Raw genomic sequence first — 7,092 nt, forward strand, 5'->3', positions numbered from 1 at the left:
TATATATATATGTTTTGATTCATAGCATTGTTTCTTTCCTTACTTAAACCTAATAACTTGAAAATAAGGTTGTTTAGAACAAATGGGTTGAGGCATATGGAATAAAGAAAGTTCAAAAAGTAGAAAATGAAATCTGCCCTTTCCCATTTTAAAATTTAAAAATGTAAAGCTTTAACCACCCTTCCTCGCCACAATTGACATCCTTAAAGATTGAACTATTACTTTAACTCAACTACTCCTTTAATTTGGTTACTTGTGATTGCTGGACTGTACTACGTTTAAATAGTGTCTCATGAGTTAGGTCTTTTTTGTGACCCCTCTGTAATTATAATTGTTTAGCAATTTTAAGTTTGGCTTCAACTCTTTGAACTTTTGCCTTATATACTTTCACTTATTACCATATAATCTGTTAGTCCAACTTCTTTATACTTTAAGGACAAATGTCTCATGATTTAATCATACATTAAAGAATCTGAATAGGGTTTACTATTGCATGAAGTCAAGTTTATATCTAGAAGCATAGGTGAGTGGCTTGTTGCGTTGATGCTTCCTTGGTCCACTTTTTACTAAGAGAATTCAACAAATGAGTAGTAGAGTCAAGTACAATATGAGAGAGAGCTAAAATTACAAGTACAAATATATTCATTATCTTGAAACTTAGTACAACTTGTTGTCATCTTTTCTTTGCATGTTCATCAGTGTTTCTCCTTGCTCAATTCAACAATGGAAAAACATGCTTGCTTTGCACCTTTCAGTTTCTGTTCTTGTAGTTTAATTTCTAAAAATGGTTCCCACAGGGATCATGTGGAACTGATTCACTAAAATCTGATAAGTCTTGATTTTATTCTGGCTTAGAACAACCACTGGAGCAGTTTGGGCTTCTGTTATCTGGGATGGTTGAGGTATCCAAGCGTCTGCATGATACCTTCAATGTGGGTGCTCTTGCTTAGAGTGACGAAGATGCTTCGTTCTTTCATTTTTTAATCAAGTTTCGTTGATCCATTTTGTAATTATATTCCAATTATTAGTGATGTGATCGCTTGATGTTGGATCGTGTTCCTCATTCTGTTTTACTTTACTTGATGGAACAACCCAAAATTAAGTTAATTCAATACAAGTCATTTTGTGATTATATTTCTTTCCCTAACCAAGTTGTCTCATTGACCATGAGTAGAATGCGAAAGGTCGAAAGTACTCGGTTGAACATCTATGAAAATTAGCTTACAGTTTCGTTCTTTTTAGACATCTGCTTCAACTAATACATCATATATATGTTGTGTGTTCTCATATTAGAATGGTTTAGAGATTATTTGAGTAGGTAGGATATTAATATATTTGGGCTAGCTATATATACTTTGTGTTCACATGATTAAAAGTGTATGAAATTCTAAATATATAGGGAAGTGTTCAAAAGAATTGGTTCCCTGTACATTATAGTTATGTTTTGTTTCTCATGTATCTTCTTTTCAGACAAGTATCGTGTTGCTTTCTTTTGTCCTTGTTCTTGTATTGTTATGTGCATATTTTTAGATTCATGTGACTGCCTAGTAATTTTCCCCAACCGTTGTTGAACCACACAACATCTAAATTTCATTATTTATGTGTTCACAAATATATTTGTTTTTTGGTTCGGAAAAATGAAAATTTTCGAGCATCGAAAATGGTTGGTAAATAGTGGTTCTACCCATGACTCTGATAGCGTGAATGAGAGTGACGATAATAATGATTGAGATAGTTAACAGTACTATGTAGGATTCAAATTTGAATTGTATTTTGTTTTTGTCCGTTTAAGAATCATAAACTATTGATATTGCGGGTTTCTTTTCATAGGAATTATGAATTATGAATTCTATTGTGTGTTGAATTGAAGTGATATAACATGAATTGTATTTTTTTTGTTAGTCCTTGCGAGTTCTTTTTATAGGCAGTATTTTCATATATATACCCAAGAAATTTTCTTTTGTTTCACAAAATTTTATGTCCAAACTCCTACAGATTTACTTGGGGATCTTTATAGGGATTTGCTTGCGAAATATTTCTACGAAAATCCACAAGAAATTTTGTTTTTATAAGAAATTTTGGTAAAAATTCGCAAGAATTTTCGATATTTATCGCAGATAAATCCGCAGGTAATACATGCAGATTTTAATCTCAAGGTAAATTACCTAGGGCTTGTTTAAATTCGCAGGTTAGAGTTACCAACGAAGGTTTTTGCATCGGATTTCATTTTGCGAGAAAATTCGCAGGTAATCAAATTACATGCAGATTTTACTATATTATCCCTAGGAAAATCCCCAGGTAATCAGTACTTTTCTTATAGTTTCAGTCTATTTTGTAAAAACGAAAAAGTTTAATACATCAATTTTTTTAAATTACATAATTATAAAATGCATCATTTGAAAAATACAATCTAGGTTATAAGTATTGTGTGTGGGGCACAGTTCTACCACCAGATCACTAATATTTGTTGGTTTAGCACTTTTGTTTTTTATTTGATACACTTTCATTGATCAACACACACACAAAAAAATTCTCAAGTCTTTGTGCTAATTTTTGTGCGTGTCTATTGATTTGTGATTGATAAACTACATAGACTAAGTCGATCTATTTGCTTCAGTCTATAAATATGTACATACTTAATAGTAATTCAACATACGTACGTAGAGTAACTATACATAGATAACACCGACGAAATATAATTTATAAATGACGAAATTATTTGTCCCTGATAATCGAATTTGTTGTGGTGAACATATAAATAACTTTATCTATAAGCTTACTTAAGTCACACACATTGATTTCATGAAAATATATATACATGATTTCATAAAAATATATTCATATTCATAGACTCAAGCTTCTTCATAAAGTTGAACAAGTAGACATATATGTCCTACATGACATGGTACACATAAGAGATTAAGTAGGACATATGTGTTTACTTGTTCAAATTTTGGAATTCCTTTAAAAGAGTTAATGGATTGAATAAACTTTGGAGTACCTCAATCCTTGGCCTCATATCACATTTATATTCTTTAACTTTGGTTGTTTACAAGTGAACACACTTCAGTTTATATAAAGTTGAACAAATGGACACACACGTCTTACATGACATGATACACGTAGGACATCAAGTAGGATGTGTTTACAGGTTTATATCCAAAGTTGAAGGATATACTTACGAGATAAAGCAAAGTTAAAAGCAAAAAATTATGTATTATGCCTATTTTCTTTATTTTTTGTATTTCCTAATTACTCTTTTTAAAAAAATAAAATAAAATATAAACCAATAAGAGTGAAGGAATATTGATTGTATTGAAGTGTTAACCTAATAAGGGAATACATGGGAGATATATATAGGAGATATAGGAAGGAGTACTAATCCTAATAGGACTAGGATTAAGGAGTACTAATCCTAATAGGACTAGGATTAGTACACAGTAAATACTAATATTATTTAATACTATTTATTTAATACTATCTGTTATTATCCCCCCTCAAGCTGAGCTGAGCGGAAGCGAACGGAAGCTTGGAACTGAGGTAATCGTGCTGTCGGCTCGGGAGAGGCTTGGTGAGAATATCAGCCGGTTGTTCTTCAGTGGGTACATACTGCACAGTCATGGTGCCGGCCTGAACTTCATCGCGAACAAAGAGACAATCGGTATCAACATGCTTCATTCTGGTGTGTAGGACGGAATTCTTGGCCACACAGATGGTTGATTTGTTGTCACAATAGAGAGCAGGAACAGTGTGAGTGGCGCGGAGTTCGCGAAGAATATATGTGACCCACATGGTCTCAGCAGCAAGAAGAGCAAGGGCGCGGTATTCAGCTTCAGTCGAGGACCGAGAGACCTTGGGTTGTTTTTTTGTACACCAGGAGATCAGGTTCGGTCCCAAAAAAACGAGAAACCCCGATGTAGATTTTCTGTCATTTTTATCATTCGCCCAATCTGAATCTGAGAAACCCCGAAGCTCCAAGTCCCCGGGTCGAATGAGTAAACCACGACCAAGAGTGCCAAAAATGTACCTGAGAATGCGTTTTAGACAATGGTAATCATGTTCACTTGGTTGATGCATGCGCTGAGCAACTCGGTTGACAGCAAACTGGATGTCAGGACGGGTAATGGCCAGATACTGTAGAGCCCCAATGAGGCTGCGGAAGTGGGTGATATCGGCAAAGGGGGTGTCGGCTCCATTCGTAGACGAAGAGACTGCCATCGGTGTTGGTTGACTGGTGCATTTTTCCAGTCCAGCTTTCTGCAACAGATCTCGAGCATATTTTGACTGATGAAGAAACAAGCCGCTGCCTGTCCGAGAAACCTCCATTCCCAGAAAATAATGTAACGGGCCAAGGTCCTTCATTTTGAAGGTAGTATGCATAGCTCGAGTGACATCCTGAATGAGAGCTGCAGTAGAGCCTGTAATAATGATATCATCTACATAGACAAGAAGAATGACTGTACCGTGTGCTGAATGTCGAGTAAACAGACTCGTGTCGTGTACGCAACACGTGAAGCCGAGTCCCTGGAGGAACGTTTTCAGACGTGTGTACCAAGCACGGGGGGCTTGCTTGAGCCCATACAGAGACTTCTGGAGTTTGCAAACATGTTGAGGGAAGCGGGGATCAACATAGCCCGGTGGTTGCGTCATGTAGATAGTTTCATCAAGCATGCCATGAAGAAAAGCATTGGAAACATCCAACTGATTGATGAGCCAATTGTTGCGCACGGCGAGTGACAGTACCAGGCGAATGGTTTCCTGCCGAATAACAGGACTGAATGTCTCGGAGTAATCAAGCCCATACTCCTGATTGTAGCCTTTAGCAACCAAACGAGCCTTGTACCTGGAAATACTGCCATCCGCATTGTGTTTAATTTTGTACACCCATTTACAGCCCACTGGGTGCCGCCCATGGGGCTTAGGTACAAGAACCCAAGTTTTCTGATCAGTCAAAGCCTTAAACTCGTCATCCATAGCATGACGCCAATAAGCATTTTTTGAGGCAACAGAGTAGGTTGTTGGTTCACTATCGGGAAGGGGTGTATTTGGTAGTATGGTAGCCTGAAAGGTTTTGGGTTTAAAGATACCGGCTTTGCCACGGGTTAACATGGGATGAGTATTGGGGGGTGGCACGGGCGGTGGTGATTCGGGGGTGGCCGGGAAGGACCCAAAACGGATCGGGCTGGAGATGTTGTGGGTATGGGGTGGTTCGGGTTGGTTGTGAGTGTGGGTGGTGGTTGCGGGTGTATTGTGGGTGACGGTCGAAGGGGTGATGAGGGGTGGTTGGGTAGTGGGTGGAGGTGTGGGGGAAGGTGGTGAGGGACCCTGTGAGTATGTTGGAAAAAGGGGAAGGACGCCAATGAATGATGTATTTGTGGAGGAGGAAATAGACTCGTAGGGAAACTCATTTTCGACAAATTTGACATGACGAGATATGTAGACTTTATGAGTTTGTGGGTCAAGACAGCGATAACCCTTGGAGGTAGGATGATAGCCCAAAAAAATACAAGGACGGGATCGGGGTTGTAATTTGTGAGTAATATGAGGGCGTAGCCAAGGGTAGGCAAGACACCCAAAGACGCGGAGGTTGGTATAATTGGGAAGTTCTTGGTAAAGGAGTTGATAGGGTGATTTGTTGGAGAGAGTGTGACTGGGCATTCTGTTAATGAGGTAGTTTGCGGTGGCTAGAGCTTCTACCCAAAAGGAGACAGGGAGATGAGATTGATGTAGAAGAGTAACCACCGTTTCAATGAGATGGCGATGCTTACGCTCAGCCACCCCATTCTGTTCGGGAGTGTATGGACAGGAGGTTTGATGTATAATTCCCAGGGATTGCAGAAACTGGCCAAAGATGTTATTGACATATTCCTTTCCATTGTCACTTCGAAAAAGTTTAACATGAGAATTGAATTGTGTTTTGACCATTTTTTCAAAAGTGACAAAGGTGGTGTATGCCTGTGATTTGTGTTTTAGTGGGTACAACCAAGTGTATTTTGTAAAATCATCCACAAAACAAATATAATAGCGAAAACCAGCAAATGAAGGAACAGCAGTAGGACCCCATAGGTCAGAATGAATAAGTTGAAAAGGTGCAGTTGTACGCTTCTCAGATAAAGTAAAAGGTAATTTATGAGATTTAGCAATTGAACAGGAGTCACAATTGTTTACATGAATGGAAGAAAAACCTAATTGAGACATTAAAGAATTTATTATTTGAGTAGACGGGTGACCCAGACGACTGTGCCACAACAGACTGTGGCCATCAGCCGAAAGAGCCACCGGAGCCACAGGAACGCTTTCTGAAACTGGGTGGGCAGACGAACTTGTGCCAGGAAGAACGTACAGACCATGCTCACAGGGGCCCTGAAAAATCACCCTCTTGGTAGTATTGTCTAGGATCTGAAAATCATTAGAGGTGAACAAGAGTGAGCAATTATTGTCTTTTGTGAATTGGTGAACTGAAAGGAGATTGGATTTAATAGAAGGGACGTGGGTAAGGTTACCTAGGTGAAAGATAGCGGTGGGGGTTTTAATGGTACCCGTGCCAGTGTGAGAAATATTAAGGGACTCACCGTTGCCAACAGTAATACCATTGGAGCCATGATATGGATTTGGAGCGTTAAGCTTGGATAGATCAGAAGTAACGTGCATGTTGGCCCCAGTATCCAACAGCCATTCAGAGGAAGGGCCGGCTTGAGATGCATAATTGGCACGGTTATCACTATTTCGGCTCTCCTCATACCGAAACCAGCAACGAACAGCGGTGTGTCCTGTTTTCTGACAGATTTGACAAGTTGGACGATCCCGCTCGTAAGTGCCCTGCCCGCCGCTGGAAGATGACTGCCCGCCGCTGCCGAAGGAGTGCAGGCTGTTGTTGCTGCCGTGCTGCTGACCGTCGTACGGCGGACGACTGCCCTGCCGACCGCCGCGCCCGCGGCCTCCGCTGTTTCTGCCGTAGCCGCCGCGGCTCCCCTGCCGGCCGCCACCACGCCCCCCGCGATAGTTCTGGCTTGCGGTGAGGGCGGTGGCCGGCTCCATAACAGCGGCTTCTCGGAGAAGAAGTTTGCTCTCCAGATCCACGTTGATTTCTTC

Source organism: Solanum pennellii, chromosome 10 (genome assembly GCF_001406875.1).
Source record: "Solanum pennellii chromosome 10, SPENNV200".
NCBI classification, from domain to species: Eukaryota; Viridiplantae; Streptophyta; class Magnoliopsida; order Solanales; family Solanaceae; genus Solanum; species Solanum pennellii.